This window comes from Thunnus maccoyii, chromosome 15 (genome assembly GCF_910596095.1).
Source record: "Thunnus maccoyii chromosome 15, fThuMac1.1, whole genome shotgun sequence".
NCBI lineage: Eukaryota > Metazoa > Chordata > Actinopteri > Scombriformes > Scombridae > Thunnus > Thunnus maccoyii.
Genome location: NC_056547.1, coordinates 3,929,353 through 3,947,579, shown reverse-complemented (window position 1 = coordinate 3,947,579; position 18,227 = coordinate 3,929,353). Strand labels below are relative to the sequence as shown.

At 36.6% G+C, this 18,227-nt stretch overlaps 1 protein-coding gene and 2 long non-coding RNA genes across 5 annotated transcripts in view; all 3 read right to left on the bottom strand.

Annotated features, from left to right (window-relative positions):
- The window catches only part of LOC121913719, an 80,839-nt gene extending 74,259 nt beyond the window's left edge, over positions 1–6,580 (bottom strand). Inside the window, exon 1 of the long non-coding RNA XR_006100365.1 lies at positions 6,093–6,580. This is a non-coding gene — a long non-coding RNA (uncharacterized LOC121913719). The remainder of the gene's footprint in view (positions 1–6,092) is intronic.
- LOC121913709 (DLA class I histocompatibility antigen, A9/A9 alpha chain-like) overlaps positions 1–18,227 on the bottom strand; it is a 258,294-nt gene that overhangs the window by 181,503 nt on the left and 58,564 nt on the right. The window lies entirely within an intron of this gene.
- Positions 7,205–10,103, bottom strand: LOC121913718. The gene is made up of 4 exons (XR_006100364.1): positions 9,962–10,103; positions 8,508–8,555; positions 7,722–7,779; positions 7,205–7,307 (listed from the first exon to the last, which is right to left on the bottom strand). It is a non-coding gene; the product is annotated as an uncharacterized LOC121913718 (long non-coding RNA).

Below are 18,227 nucleotides of genomic sequence, written 5' to 3'. Positions count from 1 at the left end.
CCAAAGTTCCTCTTTTTGTTACTATACTTCAGCTCAACAGGGAAAGGAAACACAAAGAGGGAATTTGATGCTATAAATACTGTAAATGTGGCAGATATCCACTTGATATGAGTAACTCAGACTGCTGAAGCCTCATATAAGCTTCACATCAACTTTTATTTATTTATTTTATTCACTGAAAGTGCATTTGAAGGGGATCTTTTAATAGCCAGTATGAACAGGAAGAGTGATTACAGTGAGGAAAACCTCTTCCAGTGGTCAGTGGACTGTTGTTTTAAGACACGCTTGAAAAACTGTGAATCTGTCCTTTAAGGCCGTCCTCAACTAACTAATTTAATCATGAGATGAGATGTGACATAAACTGGGGGGCTGAAAACCTCTGATAAACAGTTTCTTACAAATACTTCTGCACAAAATGCTTCTTTGCAGATTCTGTATATTTTTTGTAGCCACCAATTGCATCAATCTATCTACTAAAGGAAGGAATCTCTGTCTGTATGTCCTTCTTGAAGTGTTCATCCGGTCAACTCCATACTTGGTGGGTGCATTGCTGGGGAACAAAGGGCCGACTTTGTGCAAGTTGGACACATGGCACAATTAACATTAATAAACTTAAACTCTGAATAAACAAGCGATCAGCTCTGCAGCAGCCGGGCGGGGCTTCTGGGCTCTGTGACTGCATGTCACGATCAGAGCTGTCGACCCTGCCATGAGAGTGATGAGGGGACGACATCTCTCTTCATTTGATAACATTAAAAGTTAAGCTTTGTTGTGGGTTTCCTGACTCATTTAAAAAAAGATGAGAAATAGAGAGAGAGAGAGAGGGTGATGAAGTGACAAAGAGACAGGCTGGAAAGCTTTCTCTGAAAGAGAGACAGAAATACCATGTTATTTCCTGATTGTTTCATGGCAGTTACATTCTAAAGCACAAATAAACAACCATCAAACACTAAACAGGTGACTTACTGAGGAGACAGACGTTCTTTTGGTGCAATTTGGACACACAACACGTTTAATATTGATAAGGTTTGATTAAACAAGTGAACAGCTTCCTCTAAAGAAATGACTCAAAACAATCGATTATCAAAATAGTTGGCAACCAATTTAATAGTTGGCAGCTAATCAATGCATCCACTAATCATAGCAGCTCTAATTATAAACAGCTTGACTTTGTGATGTAAACAGGAATAATGAAACTTTTTATGGCTTTCTATGATTTTTACATTTGGGCTGATCATGTTAAGACGTTTTAATGTTTCCTTTTATGTCTCACACTGCTGTCAGAAATATCACTGGGAAACAACATAACGCAGTAATGAAGCAAGTTAGCTAACGTTTTTACAACTGACTACTGCAGGTAATGTTAACCAACACTCATTGATCGTACTGAACGGTCATATTTTTGGATTTAGATATACTAGAGGCCAAAAACAAGTGAGAGAATCAGCATGTTGTTAACGTTAGATCAAACAGGTAACTAGTGATCGGTACATTTCACCTGTCTGAGAAAGACGTTACAAGTAACATTGTTAACACTGTGCTACATTACAGAGAAATACAAAACCATAATAATGAGCCTTTAAAAAATCAAATCTACAAGCGCACGCACAAAGCGATATGCCTCGATTCAGGCTGGTGGTGAGTACAGTGTGGGAAGTTGTCATGACAACGGTAAACTCTTGCTTCATAAACTCTCAATTTTGAGTGCAAAACTTTCACCAAAACTTTGCAAATGCTTTTATTATATGTTGTTGGCAAATGACCATGGTATAAGCCAGATAATCAACTTGTAGGTGTAGGTTTTAAAGCACTTGGCGGAAAGGTGGTTCTTCACTTCCATAACATGCTTGAACCCTTAAACAGGCAACGTGCACCAGGAGATACACATTCTTTAACATAATGTTGGGGGCTTATTTAAAGATTTTCACCCAATCAAGTTATCATTTATCAAAAGTTTTATCTGGTATTGGTATCTAGGTCGCATGACTTTGTTCAGGTTATCTGTCATTTTTTAGTCAGCCTGATCAGAAATGTTCATGGCCGCCAGTGGTGCAGGACATGTTTACCAGGTGGTAAGTAATTATATATTAATCATAGTTATTTTCAGTAAAACAACAATATAAATTCATAACACTAACTATGACTAATGTCTTAATATTCGGATGAAGAAAAAATTGTCTGAAGGTGTTCATGGTGTTATTCAGCAACTTTTGAAATGTATGTATCCCACGAGATACGTTGCCAGATTAGGGGTAAAAAAAAAATTGGTTCATATGTAAATTTAGTTTGAAACTGGAAGACATGTTATTTTCACTGCAAAAACATATATTATCATGCACATGTATGTACATTATGACAGTATACCAATTTTATTTTACACAAATATTTATATATGTGTGTGTTTATGTATATATATCTATATATATACACACACACATGCACACTCAGATAGATAGATAGATAGATAGATAGATAGATAGATAGATTCGACGTTACAGTCTTTTTAGTGTCAAAGTTCCTCTTTTTGTTACTATACTTCCACCTGCAGCTCAACAGGGAAACACTGTCCGAGGAAACACAAAGAGGGAATTTGATGCTAAAGACTAAATGTGGCAGATATCCACTTGATATGACTAACTCAGACTGCTGAAGCTTCATATAGGCTTCAGATATACTTTTAACCCTTGTGCCTCACTAGGGACATAAAAGGACCTTTAACATTTTATTTTTTTCGATCATTTTGGCTGTGATTATGCTGTAACCATGATCTTTGGCAAAGGGGTGTATTTTTTTAATCAAATTTTGGAAATTCAACTACGTATCCTATATTAAACCTGCAGTGCAGAACTTTTACATATAAATGAATGTCTGCTACATTCAAGTCCTTGTCAAACGAGTTCACACAATGCCGTTTAAGACAGATGAATCTCTCTGTATTTCACAGTATGCAGAGTTTTTAAATCTCAAGTCAGTAGGGACATCAATCGTGCGGCTCTTCTAGACTTTCCAAATGTTATAGGACTGAATGGATCAAATTCTGATAGTGAAACAGATCATTTCATGGGGGTTGTGTGATGCTCAAAACAATTTATCCATCGTTTTACAGCCACAGCAGCAGACTGGCATACTGGCATACAGGGACAAATGCCAACGGACCATTAGAAATATATCAGTTTTTACCTGTCCTCTCTGTGTGACGGTCATTGGGGGTGCGCACAAGAGCGTGCTGCATGCTTGTGTCGGGCAATCACAGCCGAGCACCCCCCTTACTCTCACTGCCAGAGGGGGGAGACAAAAGTCCCGTAAGCTTTAAGTCTATAATACACTGTGTAGAAACAATACTAATTTTTAGCACATTAGAGCCCTTCAGGTCCCAATGAAACCCATTAAAACCACATTTTTTTGATCCCATGGTCGCTACAGCATAAATTCATGCATTCTGTTTTATAAGACTTTCAAACTGAAGCCCTGGCTTCAAATTTGTAGTTTTTACTATTTCCAATGGAAAATACCTCACCTAATCTGCATGTTTCAATATTACCACACTCTATTGAGCAACATACTGTATCATACCTGCATTTATGACAAAGGATAATAGAATAGAATGATCATCTCTTGTTGACAAACAACGCATGCTCTGTCTGGAAAGACTGAATCATGTTAATGTTAGCTAGCTACACTGGAGAATTTTTACTAGCAATAAAACACATAAAAAATGAATGATTAACTTTATAAATACATGGATAATTTAATCTGAGACAAATAATATCAACCTTAATAAAAACAGCTCAACTTTTATGTGCCTTTCGAGTTAGTTAACATTATTTTGTCCACGGACATTCACAGACACGTTACCTAGTGGCAACTCCTGGCAAACATCCATACAGACTCTCCTACACGGCAAAAACCAAACAAGGCATCCTAAACCATCAGTTTATTCATGTAGCTGCAGTCGTAGCTAAACTAATAAATACAGCCAGCTCCGGAGCTATGTAGGTCTTACCTGTGACACACACACACACACACACACACACACACACACACACACACACACACACACACACACACACACACACACACACACACACACACACACAGTCATTTCTGTTCTCAATTTTTTGAATGTTAAATGTTGAATTTTAAGTTTTGAAAAATAAGTGATGTCGCAGTGATGTTGCAGCTTTATTTGTAGAGCAAAATGAGGTGATATGCTATTAGAACGTAAGAACTTTGAAGGGTAAAAGGACACTTTACATAGACTATAAATTAACAGGTCAGATTCTTTAATCTTATACTGCACAAAAAATAATGAATAAATATCACTGTTGTTGCTAATCATTGACATATCCCAGACTGATGAAAAATAAAAATAAAAAATTCTCCCTTGCCTCCAGCATATTGAAAATATTTATACTTTTGTGTGTTTTCTTTGATAAAATTTAGTGTTATCATCACAAAAACTGGCATTTAAAGGGTTAGCATTCTGAAAATTAATTAGTGATTAGTAATTAATTAGTGATTGATATTTGGTAGTTATGATCAACACTGATGTGATTTAAATTTTTTTATTTATTTTACTTATTTTTTCACTAAATGACTGTGTGGACACACTGTGGATTTTGGCCTCCATCACTTACATTGAAAACACATTTGAAGGATCTTTTAACAGCCAGTATGAACAGGAGAATGATTACAGCGAGGAAAACCTCTTTCACTGTTCATATGGACACTTGTTTTAAGACAGACTTGACAAATTGTGAACTTGTCCTTTAACAGTGATGAAAGTGTGAAAACTGTGACGACATTGTGTAGCACAACATAAAACAAGATAACAGCAGTAACAATGCAGGAACACACATAATATTTTGTGTTCATTATTCAAGATAACTTCATCCAAGTTTAACAGATCAATCCTCAAACTGCCTTGAAAGAACCAAATTAGCTGGTTGAGAATTAACAGGATTATTTTAGCCTGATAGCAGCATGTTAGCCTGAATTACTTATAGAGCAGCAGGAGAGTTTGTTAACTGCTTTTTTTATATTTCTGCTTCACAAAAGTCTCACATATCTACTGCAGGACAGCCAACAAAACACTTCATATCAACAATGATTTAATCAACTTACTTTATTTAAACACAAACATATGAGTACATTTAGATTATAGCCAGATAGGATATATATTCCACGAGTCAAAATATGATTAAAATATGATCACACACAAAAAAAGGAGAATATAAAAACAGTCAACAGGAGACAGAATAAAACAGCTTCATCAGTTTCAAAGAAATACTTTAAAAATATTGACTTGAATGTAATGTCTTTCCTAAATTCAAATGGATTTAAAATGAAAAATCTTTGACAAACTTTTTAGACAGAAGTTGTAAATGTAAATTTTATATTTGTCGCTACAGTCTGACAATCAATGTTATCGGCGAGCAAATTAATCTGTTTATTGCACTTCAACAGTGATGTAGATTTTAGGACTGAGTGGAGATTTGTTACACTGACAAACTGATACTTGTTTGATAGAAATATTTCAGAGTATTTTCAAGATGTTTAGACGATGTCATCATCAGTACTACACTTTTTACCAAAAGTCATTCTAAAAAGAAAATAAATGAGTTCAACATTTGGATTATAATACATTCACATCAGAGCCCGAAAAAGGGGAAAAAAAACACAGTAAAAATGTATAAAAACATTAAATATATTTGATACATGTGAATAAAGCAGACTAATATTTCATTAATAATGATTGTATTCAACCCACCAGGTACAGATGCAAAAATCATCTGTTTAAACCTGCGGTGAATTTGCTTTCATATCATTTAATATAGAATTTAAAAAGTGATCAAGTGAGCATTAAACATTATAATTTGTTGAAGCAGTTGTAGACACTGAACAGTACATCACACAATCAGTGACAATTATACAAATATCCAAAAAAAAAAACACAGTTATCTTGTATTTTTGGAGAGAAAGCATGTTGTTAATGTTGACCTTTCGCTAAAGATTGCAAACACAAACCAGACAGCTTTATACCAGCAAAGTTAAAGACAGTCAGGTCTCTAAATGGACACTTCAACATATACCTTCTTACAAACAAGAAGGGTCATAGGATGATGTCACAGAGACCTGATGGTCAGTCAATAACTTCAAACAAGGACATCCTTCAAATTTAGCTCAACTAGGTACCTGATGATCCACAGTTTGTAAAACAGTAGGATTAAGGCAAAGATATCTGTAGATAAACCCCAGAGGTCAGCAAACAACCCTCAGATACAAACAAGTTCAAGAGTTCAACTAACCTAGGAGGTAGAATTTCTTATTTCACAGTGTCACAGTGATGTTACATCACATTGAATAGAGAACAAACACTGACCCTTTAGTTTAAAAACATGTGTAACATATATAATATATACAAGAAATACATTAAATGATAACCACTATTTAAATCTCTCTCACAAGTGTAATATTGACAAGTTGTTTTACTAAATTTACAAGCATGAATTTTTTGCTCAGCACCTCATAACTCTGACTTTATTTCATGATCTGTCTTCAGACTTTTCAAAATGTCTCATCAAATTTAGCCGTTACTGATTCTAGTCAAGTTCTAGTTTGAAATACGATATCAACAGATCCACAACAGCTACTTCAAGTAAAAACACTTATTCTTACCCTCTTGCATAAATCTACTGTAGCATTTAACATTTGCTTCAGTAACTGTGATTAATGATCTCTAAACTTCAATATTTTCAGATTTCAAAGAGATTCCTTTTAAAAGTTAAACGTCACATTTGTTTCATTTCTTACAGGTCACACTTTTCTAATCACCTTCCTGAGTCTCCACTTGACGTTCCAGGATCTCTTACCCCCGATCACAAGTAACTTGCCTCAGTAATGTGAAACAATAGTATTTCTTTCACCATGACTTTGAGGTTCAGTTTAAAGAGACATGGAAGAATTTTTTCACCCATTTAAGGCAATCAATGGAAGAAAACTACAAAGAGAGAATATGTGAAATCTGTTGGAACATTATTCCAGAGTAATCAGGACTCCTCAAACTATCACACTTACTAAAGTTCAAACCCAATCCCTGTATTACCCGTACTCCAGGATCATTGCTGAAACATTACAACCACAAAGCAGTCTCTTTTTACTACTACTGTTCTCATCATCATCATCATCATATAATCAATTAACTTGGAAAACTGTTTTTGTGTGGTGAGCTGGTTCCTCTCAGACTTAAAACAGTATCGGAAGGAGAGGCTGACTGCTGCCATCAGAGCTGTTACCTTGGCTGTTGTCTGCAAGAATTGACAGACATGTTACTTTCTATATACATGAACTAATGCTGCTTTTCTACGCATCTTGTGAGGCTAAGATGCATTTTTGTTATTAACTTTTCATTTATCCAAATTACAAAACATATTTTCTCAGTTACCTCTAGTTATATCTAGCCATTAAGTTAGCATGTTCGTTTTGTAATTTGGGTGTAACTGCTTTAAACCTTTAATTTATCTCTTGCTGCTTGCTATATTATTAATTTAGATATAACAATTGTCAACCTTTTTCATATTAATAATATGGTGAGACAATCAAGAATAAAATGATGTCATTATCAAAACAGTATTTCATTATATAACACTGCACATCAGAATCTGTACAAAGTCATGTAGCTCAGCAGCTGACATCATGTCTTCCTACAGGAAAACTTTTACCTTTCTGGTCTTTCTTGTCCGGCAGGAGAGGTTTGTTCACATCTTCATCATTGGGAATCTGGGGGGAGAAGTCATTGACAACACACACACAAAAATTAAAGACTAAAATCTGCTTTAATGTATTACATTATTTTTTTATATTATCTTATAATGTTCTCAGGCCTGTCAACATCACGTGTGTGAGAGGAAGAAATCATAGAAAATCAACATCATGGTGCGTTGGCTCCGATCATTTATGGTGGTGTGAAAGCTGTCAAACCCTGCTGCAGACCAAACAACCAGGTTTTTTCCCAAAAGCATCTTAAAGCTATGATGAAACTGTAAAATCCATCTTATGAACCTTCTACAGTTTCAGAGGTGTTTTTCCTAAAAGCATCATAACTGACGACGCTCAGTAAAACTAAACTAAACCAACAGACACAAAACTTAATCCAAATATTGATCTGCCAATTTGTGTCGTCATCATCCTCCTCTCCTTCTTTTTACATCAAATATTCATCTATTGACTGAATCTTCCACAGCGGTATATTTTCAGGTTCTGTATCTTTTCTTTTGATTTATATGGAGGTACTTTTGTGTCTTTATATGATTTGCTCTTTGTTCAGTGAGACGAACTGATGCAAATCTTTGTGTGTTCTGTCTCCATATTGTACAATACTATTTTTTAATCTTCAACTCAGCAGTGTTTTGTGTATCATTTCATATGTGTGTTTTGTTTTTTCAGACAGTTTCCACAACACTAATCTGCGTGGTGCGGCTTTCAATCAGTCAACCAAAGATACTTACATGAGGCATCAGGGCTAGAACCACCTCTGCTCCAAGACACTCTGGACCCTGTGAAGAAAAGAAAATGCATCAAGGTTTGTGTTAACGTGTTTGGGAACCTGCTTATATCCTATCGATGCTTCTTGGACTGCTTTCTATTTATTAATTATACTAACAAGGATTGTGTGATATATCTTATTCCTCTGTGCCGTAGAGCTCTGTTGACCTCTGTGGCTCCGTGGTCAATGAGTCACACCGCTGTACTGGGTGACATGTTCCTTCATCAACATGAACACACTGTCCTTTATTTTGACTCAATCCTGCACACACAGTCCTGCTGCCAGAAATACTCACAACAGTTCAAATGTGGATTCATCCACCGCTGAAAATAGTCCCCAACAAATACACTATTTCCTCTGTTTGTTTGCTAAAAACTAAAGTGACAAAATTACTGAGACTTTTAAAACATGAAACTAAATATTTGTGAGCAGATTTTAAGATTTACGTTGTCAGTAGGAAGTAACAAGCTTGAAGTTGAGAGCCACAGAAAGGGAGGGACGTTGACAAGTATGTAGAGACAGACTCATCACTTTGTTGGTTTTACTTGGTATATTTCATTTCAGCTGCAGCATCAAGTATTAATATCAGAACTCTGCTAACTGTAGCCTCAGTTTGTTCCTCTCACACAGAGCTGCTGGAGACGTTAGCAGGTCTGATAAGAGACGTCGTGCTGCTCAGAGAACCCTGGTTATACAAATAATTTATTCCTTTTCTGAGGCAGTAAACACAACACATGGGCCCGCTGATAACTAACTGTGCTGTATTAAAAGCTTTATAAAGACATTCAGACTGATGACGGTAACATTAACATGATAAACCGCAGGGCTACAGCTACGTACTGACACTTCCTCACAGACACACACACACCTGAGAGCTTCTCGTAGTAAAGCCGCTAGCTAAGCTACAACACAGGAACCGCACAGAAACTTAAACAAAGATCCGGCGGACACAGAGAGTCTGACAGCAGCTGCTCATGGCCGGTTATCTCTGACTACCAGCTCTACATCTGTTCATGCTACACTGAGCGGTGGTCAGTCTTAATCCACTCTCGTCAACGTCCCCGTACCTCCCGCATCACGCGCTACGTAGCCACGAGGCCACGCCCCCTACAGTCATCCTGTGCACATCTTTTAAATATGCTGGGATGGCGGGAGCTAGCAGAGTTTGACTGTGTAGTTACTCTTTAAATCAATTTAAAGACATAAAAAACAACTGTTAAGTAAATAGAGCTTTTCAATTGTTTGCTGGAAAACTTGAAGGAATCAGTTTCTTTTCTTAATCTAGTTTTTTTTGAGGAATTAAATGTTTTATGTATTTTCTTTTAAAGGATTTAAAATAAAATATGGGAAAAAATATATCACACTCCACTGGTACCTTGTTGTTGAGAAAACACAATGATTATATATTACACCTACCAATTATCCCTTTTTTATACAACACCACCAGTACTGCAGCCACGATGGCGACAAGGAGGAGCACAACCACAATCACCCCAGCATTATGTTGCTGTTTCAAGCTGTTTCCTATGATGTCTCCTCCAGGAGGGTCAGGAAGTTTACGATCTAAAACACAGAAAACATTTACATTAATTTCAAATTTAGTTCACTTTTAACATCATTAATATTTAGTTTCATGTGACTCAGTGTTGATGCATGGTACTAAAATGCAGACGTGATAATCAGTGATAATGTGATAAAAGTGATAAGATACAATTTAATGACACAAAATAACATGAAATGTGGAGACTATGTCAAGAGTCAAAAAGGATTCTCACCAAAAAGGCCAAAATTTCAAATTCAAAAAGTTGGTTCTTGCCAGTTAATGTTGTGTTTTTTCTCTTGTAGCTACTAACTGTGATGCTCAAAATGAATGAATCCACCTCATCTTCAATGAAGACAAACATTTAAACACATTTTGAATGTAATACTCTCCTCCAGTGAAGAAGTAACTTGACAGTAGGCAGCTTTTGATGCAGACTCTTACTGCATCGCACCCTGAGCTAATACAAAAAGATCCAATATGAAGCATAACTGATTAAGTAAAGACTATATCTGATTTAATACAACTTGTGTCTCAATTTCTAATGTTTGTCTTGGTTCTAACTAGGGCTGTGCAATATGACAATACATATCGTGTGACGAGAGAAAAATGTCCATCGTTTCATATTGTGCTCTATTGTTTATATCATTGTGACGCAAATCACTGCAATATTTTTTGTCATTTGGAGTCTGTCCATTCTTTGTGCAGATTACATTGATACATTACTCTTCTTGGCTTTACTTGCCAAGCTTTTATTGCACTTACAGTAACATAATGAGTTTAGTTGTTGTCAACTCTCCACCACTGTCACGCCTCTGGATCCACAACGCCAGCATGCTATGTAAATGTAATCGGGAAAGGTATCGTTATCAGGATATGAGATTTTGGTCATATCACCCAGCCCTAGTTCTAACCTGTCTGATCATCTGATCATTTGCATTTTTGCCCCAAACAACTTTGTTGCACTGTGACAAATTGTAAATTGAAATAAGAAAGTTTCTTACCCCAAACCTTCTCCACAGATACATTGGTTGCTCTGTGAGTGACTTCACATCTGTATGAAGCAACGTCACTCCTTAAAATCTCCACACTGTCTCTTCTCTCGTAGGTGTCGTCTTCATTTGGTCGAACACCTGAGGTCAACAACCCGTCCTCTTTAGTCAGAACGCGGCCATCTCTTTTGATCTCCAGGGTGATGTCTTTTGGGTAGAAACCTGTGGCCAGGCAGGTCAACATGATGTTTGTCTCATTTCTGGTCTTTGTAGCAGACACAAACACCTTTGGCAGAGCTGGAAAGAGAAAACATTAGGTGAGTCATGTTTGCAGGGAGGCTACATATCATTATGCTAAACTACACATGTGATACTGTTTGTACCATCCTCATAATAAACTGAACTAATAGAATCTGTTGCTACAACTACTACAACAAATAGTGACAATGATATCTTTAATTACAACAAAAGTATAACACAAAAACATCCTGGTGATACTAAACTTAGCAACATAAAAACACTGCTGCTACGACACACACTTCATTTCATTATTTCTGCTCTTTTTCCAAACAGTTTTCTGAGATTTGAAGATCATGTTTGTTATTGAATATGATGTTTACGAGGGTTGGGTTCCAATAGCCGGTTCTCTTTGTATTTGGTTCCATGATGGCAAAGTACCGGATTTGCTGAGCTCCAGGGCTAATTTCTTTTATTAGCAAAGAATGGTGTACAGAGCAGACGGGGAACAGTTTTCTCATTTACAGTATATACTGTAGCTGACACTGTCCGTCTTCTATCAGCTGTAGCCAATGAATGTTAACGCCTTGAGTAACTTGACATATTGACAGTTAAATCAGCTTCAGTTGTCAAAATCTCCCGCTCAAACTTTAATTTATATCATATTAATTATTTAAGCTAGTAAATTTAATGACACAAAATAACATGAAATGTGGAGACTACTTCAAGAGTCAGAAAGGATTCTTACCAAAAAGTCCAAAATTTCAAATTCAAAAAGTTGGTTCTTGCCAGTTAATGTTGTGTTTTTTCTATTGTAGCTACTAACTGTGATGCTCAAAATGAATGAATCCACCTCATCTTCAATGAAGACAAACATTTAAACACATTTTGAATATAATACTCTCCTCTAGTGAAGAAGTAACTTGACAGTAGGCAGCTTTTGATGCAGACTCTTACTGCATCGCACCCTGAGCTAATACAAAAAGGTCCAATATGAAGCATAACTGATTAAGTAAAGACTATATCTGATTTAATACAACGTGGATCTCATTTTCTTATGTTTGTCTTGGTTATAACCTGTCCGATCACCTGATCATTTGCATTTTTGCCCCAAACAACTTTGTTGAACTGTGACAAACTGTAAATTGAAATAAGAAAGTTTCTTACCCCAAACCTTCTCCACAGATACATTGGTTGTTCTGTGACGGAATTCACATCTGTATGTAGCATTATCACTCTTTAAAATCTCCACACTGTCTCTTCTCTGGTAGGTACTGTCTTCATTTGGTCGAACACCTGAGGAGAACAACCCGTCTTCTTTAGTCAGAACGCGGCCGTTCCTTTTGATCTCCAGAATGATGTCTTTTGGGTAGAAACCTGTGGCCAGGCAGGTCAACATGACATATGTCTCAATTTTGGCATTCGTAGCAAACATGGACACATCTGGCTTTGCTGGAAAGAGAAAACGTTAGGTGTGTTAATGTTTGCAGGGAGGCTACATAGCATTATGCTAAACCACATGTGATACTGTTTGTACCATCCTCATAATAAACTGAACTAATAGAATCTGTTGCTACAACTACTACAACAAATAGTGACAATGATATCTTTAATTATAACAAAAGTATAACACAAAAACATACTGGTGATACTAAACTTAGCAACATAAAAACACTGCTGCTACGACACACACTTCATTTCATTATTTCTGCTCTTTTTCCAAACAATTTTCTGAGATTTGAAGATCATGTTTGTTATTGAGAGGGTTGGGTTCCAATAGCCGGTTCTCTTTGTATTTGGTTTCAGGTTGGCAAAGTCCCGGATTTGCTGAACTCCAGGGTAATTTTTTTTTTTAAATCAGCAAAGAATGGTGTACAGAGCAGACAGACAACAGTTTTCTCATTTACAGTATACACTGTAGCTGACACTGTCCGTCTTCTATCAGCTGTAGCCAATGAATGTTAACGCCTTGAGTAACTTGACATATTGACAGTTAAAACAGCTTCAGTTGTCAAAATCTCCTGCTCAAACTTTAATTTATATCATATTAATTATTTAAGCTAGTAAATTTAATGACACAAAATAACATGAAATGTGGAGACTATGTCAAGAGTCAAAAAGGATTCTTACCAAAAAGTCCAAAATTTCAAATTCAAAAAGTTGGCTCTTGCCAGTTAATGTTGTGTTTTTTCTCTTGTAGCTACTAACTGTGATGCTCAAAATGAATGAATCCACCTCATCTTCAATGAAGACAAACATTTAAACACATTTTGAATATAATACTCTCCTCCAGTGAAGAAGTAACTTGACAGTAGGCAGCTTTTGATGCAGACTCTTACTGCATCGCACCCTGAGCTAATACAAAAAGGTCCAATATGAAGCATAACTGATTAAGTAAAGACTATATCTGATTCAATACAACGTGGATCTCATTTTCTTATGTTTGTCTTGGTTATAACCTGTCTGATCATCTGATTATTTGCATTTTTGCCCCAATCAACTTTGTTGCACTGTGACAAATTGTAAATTGAAATAAGAAAGTTTCTTACCCCAAACCTTCTCCACATATACACTGGTTGCTCTGTGAGTGACTTCACATCTGTATGAAGCAACATCACTCCTTAAAATCTCCACACTGTCTCTTCTCTGGTAGGTGTCGTCTTCATTTGGTCGAACACCTGAGGTCAACAACCCGTCCTCTTTAGTCAGAACACGGTCGTCTCTTTTGATCTCCAGGGTGATGTCTTTTGGGTAGAAACCTGTGGCCAGGCAGGTCAACATGACGTTTGTCTCAATTTTGGTGTTTGTAGCAAATGTGTACACATCTGGCGGAGCTAGACAGAGAAAACATTAGGTGAGTTAATGTTTGCAGGGAGGCTACATAGCATTATGCTAAACCACATGTGATCCTGTTTGTACCACCCTCATAATAAACTGAACTAATAGAATCTGTTGCTGCAACTACTACAACAAATGTCTGCAGTGAAAACCCTTAGCAGAGTTTTGAGTTGTCTTTCTTTTATGTTTGTGAAACTGGATTGAACTGAACTGATTAGGGGTTGTGGGGAAAACAAAACAGACCCTTTGTGGATAGAACTCTGAGACTCTCAGTTTCCACTCTAGCATCCTTCATCACGGCGCTACTAGCTTAAAAATGTCTGTGAAGTTTGTGGACGTAGTAGCTAAATCTGTCCATGGGAAAATTATTTTTTTTCGGCGGATATCTTGGTTACAACAAGATTGAGCTAGCAAAGGATTTTTCTGTTTAAATGTAAGGCATTTATTCAGTTTGGGAAATGCCGCAACCTCTAGAAAGCATTAGCTGAAGTTGGCTGGCTGACTCAACAGGGACTAGAAATAATCTCTGTCGACCTATTTGCTGGAGTAGTAAACTAGGCCTCATTACATAGGATTCTACTGACGTGAGGGATTGTTTTCCAGGTATTAGTCATACCCCATGTATTTCCATTGAAACGGAGATAATAAAGGCAACACAGGCGACAATGTGGCGGTCACTGTCGTGCCAACAATGACTATTCCTTTTGGCTGGCGTTTTCACCATAGCAACGGTCGCTTCCGCTATCGTACAAAACTGACAAAAATATTTGATTTCTAAACCAAAATTGCACAGTCTTTTGAATTTGGTTTTCTGGATTTTTGTTGGGAAACAAAAAAGGAATAGATCACGTGATTTCGTTTTTCATTTTTGGTTTAAAATGAAAAAAGGAAATAACCATGTGACTTCTGTTTTTGGTTTCAAACGCAAAAACGAATTGGCTTGATGTCCGCAGATCTGCTGGATATTCAATCCAAAAAGGAATAACGATACAACGAATCGGCAAAAACCAAAAACGGGCCGGGTTTGATTGGTTTTTTATTATTTGATTCTGACACCAAAAACGTTTTTTTGTTTTTTGTTTTGAATCAAATAACAGATTTACCGTTTTTTGGTTTTTGAATTACAAATGAATTACGAATTATCCAATGATACCTGGACCCTGGTGATACTAACCTTAGCAACATAAAAACAGTGCTGCTGCGACACACACTTAATTTCATTATTTCTGCTCTTTTTCCAAACAATTTTCTGAGATTTGAAGATCATGGTTGTTATTGAATATGGTGTTTACGAGGGTTGGGTTCCAATAGCGGGTTCTCTTTTGTATTTGGTTCCATGATGGCAAAGTACCGGATTTGCTGAGCTGCAACAGCTATTTTTTTTTTCTTTTATTAGCAAAGACTGGTGTACAGAGCAGACGGGGAACAGGCTTCTCATTTACAGTATATACTGTAGCTGACACTGTCCATCTTCTATCAGCTGTAGCCAATGAATGTTAATGCCTTGAGTAACTTGATATATTGACAGTTAAATCAGCTTCAGTTGTCAAAATCTCCCGCTCAAACTTTAATTTATATCATATTAATTATTTAAGCTAAGGAGCAAAACAAGGAGCTCGTGGAAAATAAGGTGTATAAGTAGGCTATAGCAGTTATTTAAATGTGTCAGATACATATTTAATCAATATTTGATATCTTCTGCTGCTCATCTCACTTTCAGGTTGTTGCAACAGGTTATAAAATGGAACCGAAACTGAAGTGTTTCTGCCTTCATTTCCTGAAGTTATTTTTCATTTTACTTACAAATGTTGAAAGCTGAACCTAAATGGATTCAAAAGGATCCAGAGTCAATAAATTACTATTGAACCATAATCCTAGTGAAGTGCTGTTGGAAATGTTGCCACATCTGGACCTGACAATTTTCCATGACAGATAATAAAATTCAGGAAAACAAAAAAAAAGTCAGATTTTGTGTGAATACCAATACTATCAAGAACAGCTGATTTCATGTTTGACATTTTAACAACCTGCATAGTAATCCTTCTATTACTAAAGCCACGTCTATAATCTCTAGTAGTAATGGATATAAAAATACATACGGGCTTCTTGCAGCTGCTTCTCCCCGTATGTCATGAACTTGTTCAACCAATCTATACACTCATTCTCCAGGTACCCTTTGGTGTATTCTTTAAGGACCTCGACACCATCCCACTTTCTCTTGGTCGGGACTGCTATATCAGTGGAGGCAACCCAGACTGCATTGGCGTCGTCGAAGGACAGGAAGTCACGTCCATCATAGTTGTACATGTCCACGCCGCGGCTAAACGTCACACTGCCATCAGGCCTCGTCTCACCCTCACAGCCGACCATCCACTGAAGAATATGGACATCTAAAGGGAAAAATGAAGCAAATAATTACAAAAAACAGTTTCATTAAAGCTAATTAGAAGTTATCACTTGTTTCTGACTTAAGGGGGAAAAACAGCTTCATTTTTGCTGGAACATTTATCTTTACAAAAGGTATTACAGTTGTTAATTTCATAGTGTTAATTATTGATTCATCAAGAGGTGATTCCAGTCTGACACATTTCATGGATCTTACCATCATCAGTCTGATTCACTCGTTTCTTCAGGATGTTGATGTTGTCTTTGAACCACTGCTGCTTGCTCAGGCGGGACTGTGTGCCTTTCTCCCAGTAGTCTGCTGGAAGTCGCTCTTTCATCCAGGGCTCCCTGGGAACTTTTCTCCTGAGATCACTGTCATAGTAGTCGATCATCCTGCCGTCCAGCAGACCCATAGCTGTGAACTCGTGGATGCCCGGAAGTCCGACAGGTTTGGAGAAGGCAGTGTAGATGTAAGTGAGGGAATGTTTCTCTGAGAGTCACACAGAGAGAAAGACAGACAGACATGTTTACAGATGAGGCAGATGAGCTCCAGCAGATTTGACTTAATGCTTTGGACTCTTACCAGTCTATTTACTGGCATCAATCAGAATATTTAGTCACATGTACAAGCTGAACAATAAATTCAAGGAGATTATAGCATATGCATCATTATTATCACAAATAATAAGATTAAAATGAAAATTATCAGCCCCCCTATGGCTTGGCGACCTGATGTTTGTGAACCTACAGAAAATAAAAGTTTGCACTAAGAGCCTCCAAAAAACTTTATTCAACTTGAGGTCCTGTGATCCAGAACTTTTATAATCTTTAAAGTCTTCCCAACAGTACTAGTACTAGAATTTTTTTGTTTTTATTATAATTCTCTTTATTTTAGTATTATTTACTTTTTGCATCGTGTTTTGAAACTTACTAGTTAACAGTTTCATTGTAAAAATATACTGTATATCTTAATATATATTTATTTTTCTATAAAAACCTTTTGCATCAAAACAGGCAGATAATTCATTAAACCCTGAGGGAAGAAAGTAGTAAAATAGTGTACTAAAATGATTAGTCAATGAATTCATTAATCAATCAACAGAAGATTAATTGGTAACTATTTTAATTTACTTTTCAAGCAAAAATGCCAAGAATTTGCTGGTTCCAGCTGCTTAAATGTGAAGATTTGCTGGTTTCCTGTTTTATATCATTCTAAATTGAATATCTTTGGGTTTTGGACTGTTGGTCAAAAAAACAAAACATTTTAAGGTGTCACCTTGAACTCTGGAAAACATTTTTCACAATTTTTTAACATTTTATAGACAAAGAGAAAACAGCAAATCCTCATAATTGAGAAGCTGGAAACAGGATGAAAACTGAAATTGAACAATTGACTAAAACGATGAATCAACTATCAAAATAGTTGAAAATCAACTTTCTGTCAATGAATAGTTTCAGCTCTAATCAGCAGCACCTTCAGTCCTCAGTAAGTTTCACTCCGGATGCATTCAGTCACAGTACTTCTGTGTGTCAACTACATTTTTGCAGCCCGACATGCATCAGTAGAGTCACTGTAGTTTGTTGAAGAAAATTCACTCAAGTCCTTGTTCAAAGTTTGCTGTGGTGGAAGTGGTTTAATAGCATTCCGGAAATGCGGTGAGCTTACTGACACAGAGCTGGTCTGATACAG